The 20,415-nt window shown below is 42.9% G+C and overlaps 1 long non-coding RNA gene across 1 annotated transcript; it reads left to right on the top strand.

Moving 5' to 3' along the window:
* Positions 1–3,285, top strand: LOC310710052. Its single transcript, XR_014527764.1, has 2 exons — positions 1–178; positions 1,761–3,285. It is a non-coding gene; the product is annotated as an uncharacterized lncRNA (long non-coding RNA).
* Positions 3,286–20,415: the final 17,130 nt, after the last annotated feature.

The raw sequence follows: 20,415 nt of genomic DNA, 5'->3' as shown, positions 1-20,415 counted from the left end.
GTCAGAAGGAGCACACATGTTCACCACAAACTGAAACCTGTTTTATAGCCATTCCCTCTTTACAGGAAGGCCTGCGGACTGACATTCTGTGAGAGGTGCTGTCAACAAAGAATTATCCGCCCTCTTGCCAAATGACAACTCCTGGGTTTCTTTGAGGGAAGCCGTTGCAGTTAAACTGGTAATAAAAATCAATAAATATTTGTAATAGAGATCTGCCCTGAAAGTACAGGAAGTCTTGTACAATGTCTATCTTAGGCGTTTCAGAAAGGGAGTGGGGTGGGAATATTCTTAGGAAATAATCTTGTGAACAGGGCCGGATTTAGGTTTGATGAAGCCCTAAGCTACTGAAGGTAATGGGGCCCTTTATATGGCCAGCTGTCCTTTGTCAACAACAAATTGTCGCTGTTTTTTGTGTTGAATATATGCTATACGGTAATTTATGGACCTAATAGGTATCGAAAGCCATTTGCACATAACTAAATATGCATTTTATCAAAGTAATTGATGTAGAAATGAGCAAACCTGTGATATTTTAGGGAGCAGGCTAGCAGGCGGGGCCCATTGCTTACATCATAGGAGCCTACACAACACTAAACACTGTTTCTGTATGTAGGTTTTATTTTATTTTTATCTTATATTTTGGAAATGTACATCCAGGTTTTCCCTTTAATATTTTTTTTGAGCCCCCCAGAGAGTGGGGCTCTAAGCTATAGCTTGTTTAGCTTATACGTAAATCTGGTACTGCTTGTGAACATACCTTAACTGGTTCACACCTACCTTATTTAAACTTTTTTCTTTTTCTTTTGTGATGCTAAATTCAATTGTCTTGTAACACCCTATTTCAAGCTGATTTAGCCAACTCAAATTATTGTTTGTTAGCTGTTAATTGTCTGGATCTGTTTCATTTTTTGCTCCAGCACAATTGTGACACTGCTTTCTGTAGTAAAAAAAATAACTTTTTTTAATGAGCCCTTTTAAATGCAGTGTCTCTCTTCTGATTATTTTAAGTGCCATTCCCCCTTACCCTCTCAGCAGAAGTAGTTCTTTAAAAAAAAGTTCACCTTTAGTCAATGGGGTGAAAAAGGATTTATGAATTAAATAAAAATAATACGCATTCCTCCTGGAAAGACACATTCCAACTTTTCCCTCTTTGCTCAATAAAGCAGCATTTTTGTGGCAGTATGCCAGCATTTTTATGAATAGAAGCCTTACTTTCTTCATCTGCAAGGAACAGCTCTGAAATATTAATTAAAATGAAAGCCCCACATGAGACGCTCCATAGCTGTGCTATTTTTAGTCAAGGATAAGGCGTTTTTGCAATGCGAGTATTTCTTTGAATGATTTATTCCAAATATATTTTTTTTAAATACAGGAAAACTGAAGTATAATTTACAGTAATATGCTTACTATTGTTCTCATTATTTCTGGTATCAACACAACCCCCTTAAAGGATTGTTCTCACAGCAGCCAATATAAAGAACATTAGTTGCCTGTTTAAATCCTCAGTGAATATTTCACAGCTCAAGTGAATGGAGGGGGTGCAGGGAAGCAAGCAATAAACATGTCAGTCTAGAATCTAGCTTTTTAAATAAAAAGGTTGAATATAGTGGCATTCAGCAGACTGGAAATGGGTGGGAAGATTGTTTTCATATGTAAACAATTCCCAGCAACCTTTTATTCTGTATGACAATGTATTCACTATCTTACATTGGAAGACATTGTAGCATCAATTCTTAGTAAAATTGTGGTTTCTCTTATAGGATTTGGAACAGATACCTACATTATTGCTCTTCCCTCTGCATCAATAATAACCACGTGCAAGAAACCACTGTTTTCAAGGCAAGATTTCTCAAGCGCAACATTATCTTTCCAACAGTGAAGAAACCATGTGATGACACAACTTGGTTTCCTGTTTTCCGCTTTTTATATTTAAAGGTTGCATGATTTATCACCGATAGTACATATAGGATAGCAAAATGATATTTTTTTTAAAGGAACCCTGTTAAACCATTTGAAACAAACGTACCTAAATAAGAACAACTCAACAAAGTAACTACATGCACTAAAGAGATTATGTACAAGTGTGTGCATTGGTTTAGCAGCTTAACGAAACCGTAGCCTACTTGGTGGCAAGTCAACATGTCAAGTCCCCAGTCCAGGATCAATCCACATGTCCAAAGTTCAGCAGAGAACCTGGCTCATCCAAGCTGAGGACCACCAACGGGCAGTTGAGCAGACACAGCATCTCAGCTCAGCTGCCCTTTTATACATTGCAAGCTGATTGCAGCATGTGGGCCTGATGAGGCATGTGACCCTCACCTGTTTGGAGCCTACTCAAACTGAGGAATCACAAACCTCCTCACCAAACTAGTGATCCCCAGCTGGCCAGCTAGGGAGCTGGGCTGTGGACCTTTGCCTGCCTCAGCCTCCTAAAGCAACCCCTCTCGCTGCTCCCTATGCCTCAGAGCCTGCTGTGTTTGTGGAGACAGGGGCCCTTCTGGCTCTGGTGATGGGTCCTGCTTCTCTGGTTCCTGTGCAGTGACCTCCATCCCCTCACCATCCTCTGTCACCCCATGAGTACTTCCTACACCAACCCAATTCCCAGCTTGCCCCGGCTAAACCCCATGCCAGAATCCTGTTCCTTCTCTTCCAACTCCCCATCATCCTGCCAGTTCAGGGCATGCAGCTTATATTTGTCCTATATCCTACTGCAGTCTTCTTGTAATAGATTTCACTGAAAGCCCAGTCTGCAATGAATTCTACCTCCAGTCTGACTTTCCTGTGCTAGGTTTATATGCCCTTGCTTTCTCAGTTCTGCCTTGTCTCTCCTGTGGTTGCTTAGCATGTGGTTTTTTTTTTAAATTAATAACATTTTATGTAGTTTGATTGCAGGCATTATATATCTATGCATGTATTCCATATGATCACCCATCAACAAATGTACCCTGGGTAGCTTACAAAGACGACAAAATTACAAAATAGAATATAAAATACAATTTTGATGGCTACCATTCTAACTTTCCTATTTTATACACAACCACCTTCCCCAGCCTGATGCTCTCCCATAGTTTTATACTATATTCCCATTAGCCCTAATCAACACACCATCAATGCCAGCCAACATAGCTATCCTGGCTGGGGTTGCTGGGAGCTGAAGTCTGAAACATCAGGAGGGCACCAGGTTGGGGAATATTGCTACAGCCAGCTACCATTGAACTCAAGGGGATTCCTTGCATAGCGTTGCACTGTGAATGCCACTTGATGATAATAAATGAAATATTTGATTAAGGTTCCTTGATTTAATGCCTTTTTTCCCCTTCAAAAGATGGTGACTATTGATTTTTTTTAAAAAAGAAACAGTCTGTCTATCTCCTCAACAGCTCATAAATCATAACAGGGTATATTTGGACAGTGTAGTTATTGTGCCCTAATAGGAAAGGGAGAGCCTATTATCTCTGACACTTGGTGTTAGCTGACATGAATGGAAAAAGAGGATGGTTGTTTTGTTTCCCCCCTGTAAGCAAGAGTGACTAAGGAGGACTAAAAGACAGCAACTTGTCTTACTGCAAAGTCAAGGACAGCTGTGTCACTCTGGATTCGCAGCCTTCATGCTGCACAAGATTGATGTGTCCTGACATTCCAGAGATAAATGAGTATACACTTAGATTATCTCAAGCATCTGTACAGCAATTCTGGACAAACGTTCGTGTTCTGATAGAATTCTTTGACTCATTGAAACTTGCATCATAGTGAACATGTTACTGAACCATGAACGATGAACACTAGATGGAGCATCCCCCACACTATAATTTACAAGAGCCTGAATAGAGTATTTTGGGTGGATTTAATTTGTAAAAGTATGCCTAATGTAACAGAATAATGCATCCTGTCCCCCCACCTTTTGCCCGACTGCGCCATCAACACCTGTCCCTTGCTGTCTTAGTTTTTTCAGTTCCGTTTTCCACATTTCCACATCAATTTTCAATTTTTAAAAAGTTGTCAGGTAAATTCACCAGCTTTTTAGTTTGAACTTTGCCTAATGTGCACATTTGTGCAAAGCAATTTCCCTTAATATAGCTGCATTTGAATGCATACTTTATTCCCCACCCCCAGTATATCCATTTTTCTATACAGTGGTACCTTGGGTTACATACGCTTCAGGTTACATATGCTTCAGGTTACAGACTTCGCTAACCCAGATATAGTGCTTCAGGTTAAGAACGTTGCTTCAGGATGAGAACAGAAATCGTGCGGCGGTGGCATGGCAGCAGCAGGAGGCCCCATTAGCTAAAGTGGTGCTTCAGGTTAAGAACAGTTTCAGGTTGAGAACAGACCTCTGGAACGAACTAAGTACGTAACCAGAGGTACCACTGTACTTTGTGCAACCACAGAATTGCATTGCCAAATCTGGAGAAATATTAGGTGCCATGGGAAATAAATTTCCCATGGTTCCTAGTTGTCCTGGATGTCAGCACACCTGCATCTAGGGCTTAATAGAAGCCCCATCATGAGCCTCTACTGCCATGTAAAGGAAGGGGAAATATGATGGGGGCAGTGCTGTCAATGGAGAGGGTTCATGCCAGGTCAGCCTAGAGGCAGTTTGCTTTTTTGACTCTGCCCTGAAGCCAACAATTCTCTATAAACATTTAAACTTACCAAAAATTCCTGCTGCTTGTGTGCATGGGAGATCACAGCTCATATATGTGCAGTACTAGGAAAGATAGTTGGTGGAGACTGACCTGGTCTCCAAGCAGGTACAAACTATAGGCTGGTTTATTTTTTAGGACCAAGGTAAGGCATCACATTGGGATGCGGGTGGCGCTATGGGTTAAACCACAGAGCCTAGGGCTTGCCGATCAGAAGGTCGGTGATTCGAATCCCCATGACGGGATGAGCTCCCGTTGCTCGGTCCCTGCTCCTGCCAACCTAGCAGTTTGAAAGCATGTCAAAGTGCAAGTAGATAAATAGGTACCACTCTGGCGGGAAGGTAACCGGCGTTTTCGTGCGCTGCTCTGGTTCGCCAGAAGCGGCTTAGTCATGCTGGCCACATGACCCGGAAGCTGTCTGCAGACAAATGCCGGCTCCCTCGGCCAATAAAGTGAGATGAGCGCCGCAACCTCAGAGTCGGCCACGACTGGACCTAATGGTCAGGGGTCCCTTTACCTTGAAGGCATCACATAGCAAAGCACTGATTCAAGACTCGTCATTCCCCCACCCCAATGTTGCAAGAGAGATGCATAACTTGGAGAGTTACTTCCACAGTCTATCATACAGCACTCCACCTAGGGCCTTTACTGAACGGAGATTGCAGACAAAACCATCTCAATATCTATCTGGTCATTACTCTGAGGTTCCAGTAAACCAACATTTTATGTTTGGGGGAGATATCTGTCATTATTTGTTTCATTGCTCTATTTATTCAGCCCCAATGATACATGTGTTGTCAGGTCTGCTAGTGAGAACAGCAGAGGCAAATGACTTTTTGAGGAAAGTAAACCATCTGTTGTGCAACCATGGAAAATAGATTACCTATAGGGGAGCTCAATTTGCTACTGCAGCACAAAAGCTGAGAAGAGCCTTTATAAGAGGGGGAGGGTGGAGGGTGGGTTGTCACGAAGATTGACTTTCTTCTATTTATGTTACTACTGCCTACCATTTTCATGGTATTTCTACAGTCTTATTTTTCTGAGTTCTGTTTTAAGTGAAACTCTTGCAATGGCTGTGCTTCAACTTTTCTTTCTTTTTTCTTTTTTGCTATTATTAATGATGTCACCCATCTGTTTAAAAAATAAAAGTGAGCTGCCTGATAGAATTGTTGTGAAAACACATTACATGCCAATGTGCTATAGAAACAATGGCTCTGAAATTAACAAATCTGAATTCTGCAGACTCAGCTTGCAGTGGGCACTATAACTAGAGGAATACACGAGGGATATATAATTCAATCTGGCATGCCTTTAAATCTCAGGCTCTTTAAAGCACAGCCAGAGGCACATGTGTTTTGGTTGCATGCCCTGAGTAGCATGGAGTTGGAAAAGGAGTTAGCCCTTCAAGAATTGGAAAGGATTCCAGCAGTTCTTTTCACCAGGATTGGGGAGTTGGGTTTGGCTGGTGGGCCAGATACTTATCTGCCTGCACCTGCCATAGACCAAACATGGCAGGTGGTTGGGGTTGCCCACCTGTCAATCATGCAGTGATGTCAGGTGACCTCTTTTTGCCTGCAGCAGCCATCAGCTGACCATCTGCACTTGGAAGCTTTGTGTGTAGAACTCTGCAAGCCTCAACAATCAGCTGCTTGTCAGAGCTTGGGTGCTTTGCACACAGAGCTGTCAGCTGAACATTGGGACTCTGGAGTCTTGAAAGCTAAACATCCAGAACCAATTCTAGTTCTGCTTTTCTTTGACAGCGTCCTATGAGGTATGGTCATCTATTTAAAACCACTGCTCCTATACATTGTGTCTCCTGCCCCTATAGAAATAATTGATAGAGGAGTGGCATTGTCAGCACAGGATTGGGCAGTCTTTAGAAACCCTAAAGACCTAGAATCATAGAATCATAGAGTTGGAAGAGACCACAAGGGCCATCGAGTCCAACCCCCTGCCAAGCAGGAAACACCATCAGAGCACTCCTGACATATGGTTGTCAAGCCTATTGGTGTAAATATTGTACATATAAATTCATTCAGTAGAAAGTAACTAATGAAGTAGCACTGCTTTGTGGGAGAGCCATAGCTCTGAGCTACACTGGTAGAGGAAATCAGGACATTCCAGGATCAGATCAGAAGCCAGGATGGCTTTTGTAATTCTGGGACTTTCTCTGGAAAATTGGGACACTTGGAGAGTACAGTGGTACCTCGGGTTACAGACGCTTCAGGTTACATATGCTTCAGGTTACAGACTCCGCTAACCCAGAAATATTACCTCAGGTTAAGAACTTTGCTTCAGGATGAGAACAGAAAATGTGCTCCAGCGGCGTGGCAGCAGCAGGAAGCGCCATTAGCTAAAGTGGTGCTTCAGGTTAAGAACAGTTTCAGGTTAAGAACGGACCTCCAGAACGAATTAAGTATTTAACTCGAGGTACCACTGTATGTCCTTTAGCAGGTGTTGGCATTGGCCAGTTTGATGTTTTAATTAGGGACTAAAAAGCTGCCTTATACCAAGTCAGACCAGTGCTGGATTAAACCCTGTGGAAGTCCCTAGGTAGTCGAAATCTTGGAGGCCCCCTTGCAAATTATCTCAAATATTATACTAGGATCTGGAGTCGGCAGGACTCACGTCCCTCTAACTCAAAGAAAGCTTCATATCTGGAGCTTTCATGTGCGCTCACTCTAGTGCAATAATATTGAACTAAGAAAGCTCGATTGGAATTTTCTTTCAAGAGAAAATCAATATTATTTTGATGCATTGTTGCGGGGCCCCTAAAAGGCATGGGGGCCCCTAGGCCAAGGCTTACTCTGCCTATTTGGTAATCCGGAACTGAATCAGATCTTTGGTCCAGCTAGATCAGTATGGGGTACACTGACTGGCAAGCGGGGTTTCATACGGGAGACATTCCCAGCCCTGCTTGTCCAATGTGAGGGACTGAACCTTCTACATGCACAGCATATGCTCTACCTCTGAGCTGCAGCCCTCCAGTAAAGTCTGTTTTCAAACAATTCCCTGGCAAGATTGCAAGGTATCAGGCTATCCTTATAGTGACCTGAAAATGCGGCCTCCGCATCCCACTTTACTCGCTTTCCAAACTTTACTCCTGGAAACCGGCCAGCCTGCAGCACAAAGTCGGAATTTACCAGCCTTTATATAGACTCTTGCACACATACTATTTCTTTCATTGCCAGCTTACTCCAAAAATGCCTGCTTTGTGTACATAACACATAGGGTAGTATACACACAGCTCTCTAAGGTGAGCTACAGCCACATGAAAAAGAGTTTGAAAATATATACATATGGCAATGTTGTGATTTTGAAATACTGTTGTTTATCTTCTGCTGGAATGTCTAATAATTACTCTCCTTTTTGCTTTACTTAATAGCCTGCCACACTTACTCTAATTTTGCTCCAGACACTTACATTTGACAGTTAAGCCATTTTGGAAGCCACAAGATAATAATTTCAACTTTTATATCCCATCTTTCTATCAACGTTGAAGCTCAAGTTGTATATATAACTTTAGGTGATTTAAGTCTGCATTTATGAAGAACTGCTAAGACCTACTGTTAAAGTCTGCTGTTATATATATATAACAAATCAACCTTTCCCAGATACTCAAAAGCTATGCTCAAACCACACATTTGCCAAAATAAATATATTTTAACCCTAGTCTAGCTTGCGTGTGAGGATTTGAATCAAACAGAATTTAGAAGCACAAGGCTAGGGAAAATGGCAAGAGATTATTTAAGGGCAGGGTAGGGAATTTGCAGTCCTCTAGAGGTTTTGGGGATTCCCAGCTCCCAACACTCCCAGCCAGCCAGCCTAATATTCAGGGATGATAGGAGCCATAGCTTGGAAAAGAGGAGACTAAAAGAATATATGATAGCCATCTTCCAGTAACTCAAGGGCTGTCACATGGAAGATGGAGCAAGCTTGTTTTCTCCTGTTCTGGAGGGTAGGACACAAACTAATGGCTTCAAGTTCAAAAAAGATTCCAGCTAAACACTGGGAAGAACTTTCTGACAGTAAGAATTGTTTGACCATGAAACAGACTCCCTCAGGAGGTTGTGGACTCGCTTTCCTTGGAGGTTTTTAATGAAAGATTGGGTGGCCCATCTGTCAGGGATGATTTAGCTGAGATTCCTGCATTGCAGGGCGTTGGACTAGATAACACTCAGAGACCCTTCCAACTCTACAATTCTATGATTCTAATATCTGGAGGGCCACAGTTTCCCCACCCTTGACTGAATGCCAACTATTATTTACTATTTCAATGGCTTTCAAAGCAGGAGGCTCACATTCATGTGAGTGTTGCCACACCTAGGAACTGACACCTCTCATTTAGAATCCTAAAGTCATGAATAAACATGCAAAGGTTTCATTATATGGCCCACATCTCCTCTGGTCCTGTCAACATCCCTCTCAGCTGTTGAAATGAACAGATGCCTCAGCAGGCAGGGACTGAGAGTAGGTGATGGAGCTGAGAAAGGATCAAGAACAATACTTGCTTCTTTTTATTAATAATAACAAATGTGGATACTTTTACAGGTTATAGTCTGATGCCCCTACATTTTATGGAGGTGGAAAGATTCTTCACTTTTCCCAATATTATCTCATGCTTGAGCAGCTGGAAGATTGTCTGTAGCAGGGATGGCAAACCTGTGTACCCTTCCCCAGGTGCTATTGGGCTACAACTCCCATCGTCTCTGACCATTAGGCATGCTGGTTGGGGCTGATGGGAGTCCAGATTTGGTTCCCCACCACTGACATGTACCAGGAACTCCATGCACAACTGCCTACATCCCAAATATTCTTTCCTGTTCTTCACGTAGCTCTCACCCTGCTTTTCCCTGATTGGTGTGTGTAGATGTGCTGTATTGTGCACAACAGTTTACACATGCAGATTCACACACACACAACCTGCTGAGATTTCAAAACGTGCATTTGAAATTAATATGCACATGAAGCCACTCATCTGGAGCTTGTTTTTAATCAGAAGGATACAAACAGAAAACACAGTATCCCATAGCATTGAAAACCTGAGCACACCATTGTACCGGCATGAAAAAGCATAATACATTTTACAAGATGAGGTTCCGTATGTTCGAAAACCCTTAACATTTTGTTTGATTGCAATACTTGCCAAAGGCACTAGATGGTAGCATCTGCTTCTGTTTGAAAATGCAGAAACCTCAACCCTCTAAGAAAGCAGAATCAAATCTGATTCACTTTGTCAAGCAGATTATCAGGGAAACAGCTCAATAACTTTCCAATTACCTAACTATTTATGAAGAGTCATTTTTCACATTGCTAACCCTACAGGCAGCTTGGCTGTCTTTCTGGTAACAATAGCTGTGCTTTGCTGCACTTCGACAAACTTTAAAAATAAAATGTACAAAGGACACCAGTAAAATGTTATTTCAGTTTTTTTGAGGAGAGGACAGCATTGGCATCTGGGTGCTGTTCTATCGATGTGACGTCAGAAGATGGCAGACAAAGATATTCCTTGCAAGTCTGGCCTCCCTAGAGCAGAGAAAGGAAAACTGCAGGTCACTAGGTGTTATTGGACTACAATCCCCATCAGCCAGTGCAATCCATGATCGGGGATGATAGGGGCTTTCATCCAACAATGTCCAGAGGGCCACAGGTTCCCTAACGCTGCTTAGAGGATACTAAATATTGTATGCAATTTCTGAGCATGTGCAGTAACAGCTTCCGTTAAAAAGAGCAGATCTGAACAACTGGAAATTGGATTGATTTGTCCAGGCATGATTGTATATCTCTAATCCTATCCAAATTCTCTCAGATTTAATGCTAATTCGGTAGTAATTCCTACTGGACTGCGGGACTTACTTCTGAATAAACACAAGCATGCTGCGAGTCCCACTTTCTTCACAAGCCTTTGCTCCGTGTAAGTTTGCCTAGGGTTACAGCCGTGTAGCATGGTCCCACACATGGGGTTTACGTCCAAGCAAATACTACCGAGTTCCATAGGATTTTACTTACTAGTGAGATTGGGACTGCAGAGGGTCTGATCAACTGCCCACTTACTGGGCCAGTAGCCACAGCAGAGGACGTAAATCCCAATGAAAACAGCAACTGGATTAAACATTTTGGGTTAACGCAAATTGTGCCAACAGCACAAGGATTCCTTCTTTTACAATGGAAAATCCTCTCCCGTGGGTCCTAAATCTCTTCTGGGTTTCCCCCAAAGCAGATTTTAACCAGCAATGGCAACAGTTGTTGCCAGTGTCCTTCTGGTCCTAATTTAATGTGCTGGTAGTGATGGCTTTCTAATCCCTAAATCGTTGCAACCAGGTTAGTTAAAGGACAACATACTTTCATATACGCCAGGCTGTAACTTGAAGACTGTTTGGAACCCGTTGAGATGCCCAACTAGCGACAGAAGTTAGGCGCGGGCTTAGAGTTTTGTTTTTCTGTCTGTGGTCCCACAATTGTGGAATATGATCCCATGGGCCACCACACCACATCTCTTTTGCCTTTATGACACCTGTTGAAGGCTTTCCTCTTTCAGCTAATTGTTTTATATCTAATTCTGCTGGTTTTGTCTAATTGCATTAGATATTTTCATCATTGTATTGCAAATTGCTTTGAGATGCCACAGAAGAAATGATTCATAAATGATATAAATGATTCATCACCTTCTATAATTCTATAGCAGGCTGCATCCCAGAATATCTTCAAATAGGCATTAAGAACTAAGGATTGAACCCAGTGTTTGACTTACTCAGAGTAGATTCCCAAGAAAGTAGGTATCCGTTTGTGATCAGAGCCCTGCATTTTTCTGTTGTTGATTTCTGTAGAAAGGGAGGGCAGGGCATTGTTTCAATAAGAATCCAGGACAAATGCAAATGGAAGCCTCAACTCACAGGGAGCCCTAACCTTTGATTCAGAATCAGTTGGGGACTGTCACTCATCTAACATTCAGTGTGATGCAGGATTGACTCTTAGGTAGAGGACGTCCACCCCGCTCTTTCAGACTAAACATGGTGGACCTTGGCTTTGCTGACAAGGGTGAAACTTGCATTAACTTCAAAGGGAATGCAAGCCGAGCAGAAATTCAGAGCCTGCCATGTGGATCGGAGAATAAGATTTTCATGTATGAACATGCTATGGCACAGAAAGACATATTATATGGAAGAGTGGCAGCAGCTGCTTCCTTAGGTTCAAGTCCATTCTTTCCCAACAATCTCTTATTTCCTTGATAGTAAGATTTTTATTTTTATTTTTAAAAACAAGAATTAGTACTCCATACCAGAAATGAGTGAAGGAGAAATGGATCTGCAGAACCACTCTATTGACATTCCATTGGGCTCTGTCCTCTCTTGCTCAGTTATCTAACAGCAGCCATTCCCTCAAGCTGTGGCAAAGGGAGAGATGGGACATGAGTGAAATAAACATGGGAAAGCTCATTGTTTCTCCACTGAGCTATTGTAGTGTTTATACAGATTCAGTGCCACCTTGCCTGAAGTTCTGAAAACATGATGGTCCCCTAGATGACTTGTCCATCAGATTAGGATGAATCCTGAGTCAAACTGGGTAACTTCATTGGTGTTGGGTGGATTTTATAGGCAGGATAGGATATATTTTACAATTTTTCTTTCCCATTACTCACATATGTGAGCAGAACATTTAAACTTAGTTAGGAGAGTTTAAAACGCCATCTCCTGCAGCATTGAAGTGGAAACTTTGGGACTAGGCTATGTAGTAGTGTTATTACAATTAATACAAGCTGTGGTAAGAGAGTGATTTCTGAGGTAGGGGGAAGTAGAAAGGCTTAAACCCATTTTGTCATTTTTCAGGTCAGAAAACTCAAGGGAAGTGACATCACACAGTGCCCTCTTTAGTCAGCTTGAACTCTCCACCCCTTCATATTCTTATTTAGCAAACGTGCATTGTTAGATTTTGGCAGCAAAATATATACAATGAATGGATGACAGAGAGCTACATGGGATTTGTTGCATTTTACTAGATAGAAAGGGAGGAGGGTCAGGAGTTGGCACCAGACAGCTGTTTTACAGTGGCAGACATATGTCAGTCATTGCTGTGATAGAGAATTGTGTAAAACAGGGTGGGTGAGCATATGCACTTTGGCACAAGAGAAGGGCTATATAGAGCCTGAGAAGACATTAGGGTGATATTTAATATTAGTCATACTCATAGCAGACTCAGTGAAATCCATGGGTCTTCTGTGACTGACTAATGTTGGGTATGAGTGTGACTAATATTGAACATCACCCATAATTCTTTACAAATATTTCCTGACATAAAAAGGGGTTTTTTTCTGCAGGGAGGAAAGAGGGTCAATCACTGGTGTTTCCCTAGAACTCTTGCCCAACTCACTTTCACATTAATGATGCTTAAATACAAGATGCTATAGAACTCTTTGTGTGTGATCAACTCTCGTTTGTATGGGAGGGGGGCTTTCCCCTGTGTATTGACACAAGGGTGCATAAAATCACTGCAGGATTCTGTTCTGTTCTCTAAAGACATAAATATACTTTTTGACTTTGTGCATTTTAAAATTCCTCAGTTGAACTGGACATTGCAATCCCAAAGAGTTTTCGCAAATGCAAGCATCACAACTTCCTTTGTCGGCTTTGGTTTTTTCCTCTTCAAGGACAGGTAAACCACTTCTTTTCCCGTTGTTGTGATCATAATAAGAGTTTTTAAACAAAACATAATAAAAAGGCAATTGAATGTAACCTAGCACGGCTTTAAGTACCAGAATTGGCAGAAGCTGGAACATCTGGAAGTCAAACATGAATCACCATAGATAGCTCTGCTGCTTCAGCATGAGCTTCTTAATCTCAGGGTCTGAGACCCACATAGGGCAAAAGATTCCTGCATTGCAGGGGGTTGGACTAGATCACTCTCATGACCCCTTCCAAATCTATGATCCCATACCCACAATTCCTTAAGGGGCAGCGCCAACTGGATAACCCAGCAAAGTGGATCTCTAAAGCCTTTCCTCTACCTACAGACTACAGTTTGAGCCCCAAAGTTAGTCACATCCATTTTCTCCAAGTATGCATGAAAAGGAGTGGTCTGATCCAGTATATTCATGATCCAGAAGCCTTTCCCATTCGTTTCAATGAAAGGGGCTGATCTTTTTGAATGAAGACAGATCTCTCCACAGGCACACAAAACCTGTGTGTGAATTTGAGTACATACAGATCAGTGCCAATATTAATGATTGGACCAACACATACTACATTATGCAAACCATCTGACATACCTCATCCTGGAGCTTCCATAACTACTGTACAATGGTACCTCGGGTTGCATACGCTTCAGGTTACATACGCTTCAGGTTACATACGCTTCAGGTTACAGACTCCACTAACCCAGAAATATTACCTCGGGTTAAGAACTTTGCTTCAGGGTGAGAACAGAAATCGTGCTCCGGCAGCGCGGCAGCAGCAGGAGGCCCCATTAGCTAAAGTGGTGCTTCAGGTTCAGAACAGTTTCAGGTTAAGAACGGACCTCTGGAACGAATTAAGTACTTAACCCGAGGTACCACTGTATCTGTCTGGCAAGCGCAGGATGTTCTGATTTCCCTGGTTACTTGGACTTACCTCTCTAATTTGTGCTGAATTCTGAAATTCCAAGTTTTAGCAATTTAGAAACATGATCATTTATGACGATGACAACAACAACAACAACAACATGGCAGTACCTGTCTTCCCCAACTTGATAGCACTCTCCAGCTGCCTTGAAGCCCAACTCCCATCAGCCCCAGCCCCAGCCTACCAGGGTAGGCACTGGGCTATGGGCCCCATGCCTTTTAGGGGACCTGCAACAACGGGTTGAAATAATATTGATTTGATCGTGACAGAAAATTACAATCAAGTTTTCTTAGTTCAATGTTGTCCCACTAGAGCATGCACACAAGGGCCACTCTAAGATTTTGACTGCCTGGGAGCCTCCACAGTGTTTAATCCAGCACTGCCCAGCCAGCATGGCCAATGGTCAGAAGCAAAAGGAGTTGCTGTCCTTCAGTATCTGAAAGGACCCAACACAAGGAAGGTTGGTCTGTGCACATCTTTGGCACTTATAAGGTTGGCTCATGCAAAAAAAGGTTGGTTCATGGAAAAACCCACACTATTTATTTAGGCTTGTGGTGGGAAAATCCCCCATTCCTGTACCAATGATGCAAACAGTTGTATTCCTTAAAAATTCAAAGCCAACACATAAGTGGTAAGTTACACGGAAGCAGAGTGAATATAATGATAAGGGGATTAAAAAAAAATATCAAAAAAATCTCTGTAATTTCCCAATAACTGATAAAAGTTGTTCCAGGACAAAAGATAAATACCGTAAATAAATCACATATTAACAGTCTCAAGCTATCACAGCATTAGGGAAGTGTTCCTGTTAATAACCCCACTGTTATAATAATCAATCATTCATGCAGCATTTACAAGGTATTTATAGAGTCCCAGTTGTGGTCCTCTTGTTAAGGAAGGGCGAGTCAAGGCCGACCCACCCATGAGGCAAGGTGAAGAGACCACCTCAGGTGGCTGGAGAACCACAGGGGTAGAAGATCCTGAGGTAAATATTTATCCCCCACCCTTGTTTCTGATGTAGATCTTCACTCACCCCGACTTCGCTGTGGGGAGGGTGATTCCAGACTGTTTTGGGCCAGCCCTGGGCGAGTCATCTGAATCACATTTCACCATTATAATGAGAAATGGGGGCTGGGGCAGTATGTTCTATGGCTTAGAGTTCGAAAAAGGCTCAGCCAATTGACTTGGAATTTGGCATTGTAGGAGAGGAAGGCTTGAGGGCGGTCTGTGCTGAATTAGGGATACAAAAGATTTTGATCAAGTTAAATGTTTGATGAGAGACTCTGGCACATTGACAGGTGCTGTGTGTTCTTCTTCCATCAACTTTGCTGAGGTGGTTTTTCTGAAAACATTTCCCAGTTTGTCCTGCGTGTTCTAAGAAACGGGCCTCTAATTTAGGTCAAAGGGGAACGCTTAGTATAAGATTTTTACCCAGGAGTCGTGTAACAATGGTAGCCATATGAGACTCTTACTCTGCTGTGGCTATGCAACCATTTCTGGTTGTTGTTTGGAACCTTGCTATTGCTAGGCAGGATTCTCACAGACCAAGGCTTAGTTTGAAAGCTCAAGGGATTGGTTGGCACCTGGCACCTTTAAAGAAATGGCGATGTGGCCACTCCTACAAATAAAAGCTCTGTGTGGACCCTGAGTATTTAACAACTACCGTTCATCCACAAATGCTCCCTTTTGGGAATAAGGTGCTCAGAAGGATGGTGGCAGGCCAGCTACAGATACTTTAAGAGGTTATTGTGGCTCTCCCTCTCTCTCATACTGTTTTTTTAAAATAAAAAATATAATATTGTTCTACTGTTTTTATGCTTGTATCTGTGTTTTTATTATACTGTTTTACTGAGGGTTTTGTATACCATTTAATTATATATATATATATATCTATATATATATATATGCTTTCGTAGATTTTCACGGGTACAGGAATGCAGGTTTTGGTGTCCTCGGGTGTCTTCCCGTGTAAAAGTTGGGGTGTCTAGGCGACGTTTCGACGAGGTCTCACTCGTCATCTTCAGGCTGGTGCTTTCGGCTTCTTGTTACTGGAACAGAGCGGGATCTCAGTGTTTGAGTTCCTATAAATACTGTAGAGGGGTGTGGTGTATTGCCTCAAAAGTTCTGGGCAGAGGGGAAGTTCCCAGGCTAGTGTTCTTTTCTTCTTTTGTTCCTTAATTACTTGAGGGATATCTTGAGTGATTTCTTGAGTGATATTCTGAGTACCACTTAGGTGGGTCATTAGGTGTGGATTAGTTGCTAAAGCCTTCGTGTCTTGACCTCTTGAATTTGTGAAGAGTTTTTCTGGGAAGATGGCTGTACTGCACTTAGTTGTGCTTTGGCTTGGCTTCGTGTATAGGGGCGAGCTGTGGTTTTGTGCCCTGTGCCAGCCAGATCTGTGTAGGGATTGCAGGGGGGTGCAGCATCCGGAGGTGCCACTATGGTTTGGTTACTGGATGGTGTCTGTAATTTATCTGTGGAGAGGGTCTGGGTTTGGGTCTGGTGTGGTTGATTGGTGGTGGCGTTCTGTGTGCCTCTGGATCTGGTGTCGGTTTTTGTGGGGAGGGCTAATTTCCAGATGTCTGGCAGGCGGGACGTGTCGTCACGCTTGTTCATGTTGTGAGGGTGTTTCTCTATCTCGATGGCTTCCATGATTATTCTCTTGTGGTGATGTTCCATGTTAAAGAGCAATTTGGAATCTGCAAAATTAATTTCGTGTCCTGTTTCTTTCATGTGTTGGAAAAGAGAGGAAGATTTTTCTTCTTTTTTGACGGCATTCTTGTGTTCTGCGATACGTGCATTTATTCGTCTGTTTGTTTGTCCAATGTACGTGGCTGGGCAGACTTTGCAGGGTATTTCATAGACCCCTTGGTTTTCCAACTGGATTTTATCTTTGGGGTTTCTGAGGATATTGGCTATTTTTTGGTTGGTGCAAAAGGCTGTTTTGATATTGTGTTTATGGAGGATTTTGCTAATTTTATCTGTAGTGCCCTTGATATAAGGAAGGAGGGCCATGCCATTGTTTTCTTCCGTGTCTTGGTTTTTGGGGGGTGTTTCACCCCCAAAAACCAAGAAACACCCCCCAAAAACCAAGACACGGAAGAAAACAATGGCATGGCCCTCCTTCCTTATATCAAGGGCACTACAGATAAAATTAGCAAAATCCTCCATAAACACAATATCAAAACAGCCTTTTGCACCAACCAAAAAATAGCCAATATCCTCAGAAACCCCAAAGATAAAATCCAGTTGGAAAACCAAGGGGTCTATGAAATACCCTGCAAAGTCTGCCCAGCCACGTACATTGGACAAACAAACAGACGAATAAATGCACGTATCGCAGAACACAAGAATGCCGTCAAAAAAGAAGAAAAATCTTCCTCTCTTTTCCAACACATGAAAGAAACAGGACACGAAATTAATTTTGCAGATTCCAAATTGCTCTTTAACATGGAACATCACCACAAGAGAATAATCATGGAAGCCATCGAGATAGAGAAACACCCTCACAACATGAACAAGCGTGACGACACGTCCCGCCTGCCAGACATCTGGAAATTAGCCCTCCCCACAAAAACCGACACCAGATCCAGAGGCACACAGAACGCCACCACCAATCAACCACACCAGACCCAAACCCAGACCCTCTCCACAGATAAATTACAGACACCATCCAGTAACCAAACCATAGTGGCACCTCCGGATGCTGCACCCCCCTGCAATCCCTACACAGATCTGGCTGGCACAGGGCACAAAACCACAGCTCGCCCCTATACACGAAGCCAAGCCAAAGCACAACTAAGTGCAGTACAGCCATCTTCCCAGAAAAACTCTTCACAAATTCAAGAGGTCAAGACACGAAGGCTTTAGCAACTAATCCACACCTAATGACCCACCTAAGTGGTACTCAGAATATCACTCAAGAAATCACTCAAGATATCCCTCAAGTAATTAAGGAACAAAAGAAGAAAAGAACACTAGCCTGGGAACTTCCCCTCTGCCCAGAACTTTTGAGGCAATACACCACACCCCTCTACAGTATTTATAGGAACTCAAACACTGAGATCCCGCTCTGTTCCAGTAACAAGAAGCCGAAAGCACCAGCCTGAAGATGACGAGTGAGACCTCGTCGAAACGTCGCCTAGACACCCCAACTTTTACACGGGAAGACACCCGAGGACACCAAAACCTGCATATATATATATATATATATATTAAGCTGTGTAGAAATCTGAATAAACAAATAAATGCACAAATTCCTCACCGCTGCTCCTGTAGGCTGAGAAAAGCTAGGTATTAAAGGAGATGGGAAGAAGAAACAAGGGATGAGTATAAATAGTTTGAGACATGGGCATAGCCGGGGGGGCAGAGAGGCAGCTGCCCCCCCCCAAATCAATACAAATCTGATGTTCTGCCCCCCCCCAACAAAAGTCTGCCCCTAACAAAAAAACCTGGCTACACCCATGGTTTGAGAAGTGTATGGGGAGGGAAGGTAAAATATCTCAGAAGGTAAAATAACTCAGAAGTACACAGCAGCTGGACTTCTGATGGCCAGATTTTAAAGGAACAAGAAAGCATTCAGGAGAACGAAAGTGGGAAGAGTGTTTTAGGGGGCGATTGAGTGGCAGTGTATGCTTTATCTGTTGAATTTCCCAAAGCTACTCACAAGAACTTCATTCTGTGACTCATGCCACAGAATGACTTAATCTGATGACAGTTGCTACTTGTCAATGTGACCTCACTTGTACGCAGGGGCATTGCTTAACAGACTTCGTGCTCGGGCCCATGACACAATTTACCTCCAGACAAATTAAGACAACAAATGGCTGGGGTCTCATCAGGACTGTACTTTACAGAGCACGTAGCCACTCTGTTAGTAAAGAAAAAAATGGTTTGAAAAGAGGAGAAGGGGCAAGAGATACGTGGCGGTGCAAAAGACCCAGAGCCATTTCTGCCCTGGATGGATTTAACATTATGTTGGTATGCCCAGGGCAAGTGTTCAGTTGCTGGTGGGATATAAACAAAGAGCACAATAACCTAATTTCTTGTGACAAGGAGTTCCACAAATGAAGTGCCTGTACACTATCACTGACTAACACTGTATGTTTACCCATGTTTTGATCACTTGCCACAGGGGGCCATTGGAGGGATTGGAATCTGGAGTGTCAGAAAGGCAGGCAGGGAAAGTATTGAGCATCAATTTCCTAAGTGTCTTTATCCTTATTGCTAAACCTTACTGAACAGCCACTTCTTCCAGTTGCCCCCCAAGTCAATCAAAAGCAATACAAATCTGAGGTTCTGCCACCCCCTACCAAAAGCCTGCCCCCCTAACAAAAATCCTGGCTATGCCCATGTCCTGGCCCTCCTCATTTAGCAAGATAAACTCTTAGGTGGAAAATAAAAAGGGGGATGGATAAGGGAACTATAACCCACGCAAGAGTTTACAATGCCATAGACAAAGAGTATTCTCCTAAGCAAGGAGGCAAAAACTAACTGCATACTGTATCTGAAAATTATGAGTCACGAATCACATGAATTTTGTGCAGCTAACCCCATGATTTTGGAATAGACCATAACCGGCATATCTTCACAAATTGGCAGCTATACTATGCTTATAGGTCAATTTCTAAAGACAGGGTTAGTGAGTTGGTCTAAGAGTCTTCCCCTCTCAAGAGAAATTCCTTCACCTTAAAATCCCAGATATGGGTGTGTGGGTGCAGTGGCGTAGCGTGGGTTGTCAGCACCCGGGGCAAGGCAAGTAATTTGCGCCCCCTAACCCGTGGATTTGCGCCCCCTAACCCTAACCCCCAGATGTTGCGCCCGGTGCGGCCGGCCCCCCTGCACCCCCCACGCTACGCCACTGTGTGGGTGTGGGTGTTGTGTGTGCCTGAAGATTGGCTGTATTTAGTGGTCAGGGAACGGAATTCTGCACATGCTCAGAGGCTCATATATGTCCCGGGGATGAGCTCTATGAAAAACAGGGTTGAGTCCTACTAAACCCGATATTCTCGCAAATTCTGTTTCACTCTTAAGGCTTCGAAGAGTGTTATCTGCAGGAGCCCACTAAGAATTAAATCCCACGCTCCGTCCAGGATATACCAAAAGGCAGCGGAAGTTTTCAAAGCAAACTTTTCCAGCTTTGCTTCCAAGCAAAGACTGGGAGTGGGGAGGGCGAG

Source organism: Podarcis liolepis, assembly GCF_965112155.1.
Source record: "Podarcis liolepis genome assembly, chromosome: 6".
NCBI classification, from domain to species: Eukaryota; Metazoa; Chordata; class Lepidosauria; order Squamata; family Lacertidae; genus Podarcis; species Podarcis liolepis.
This window is presented reverse-complemented; position numbering and strand designations above follow the sequence as displayed.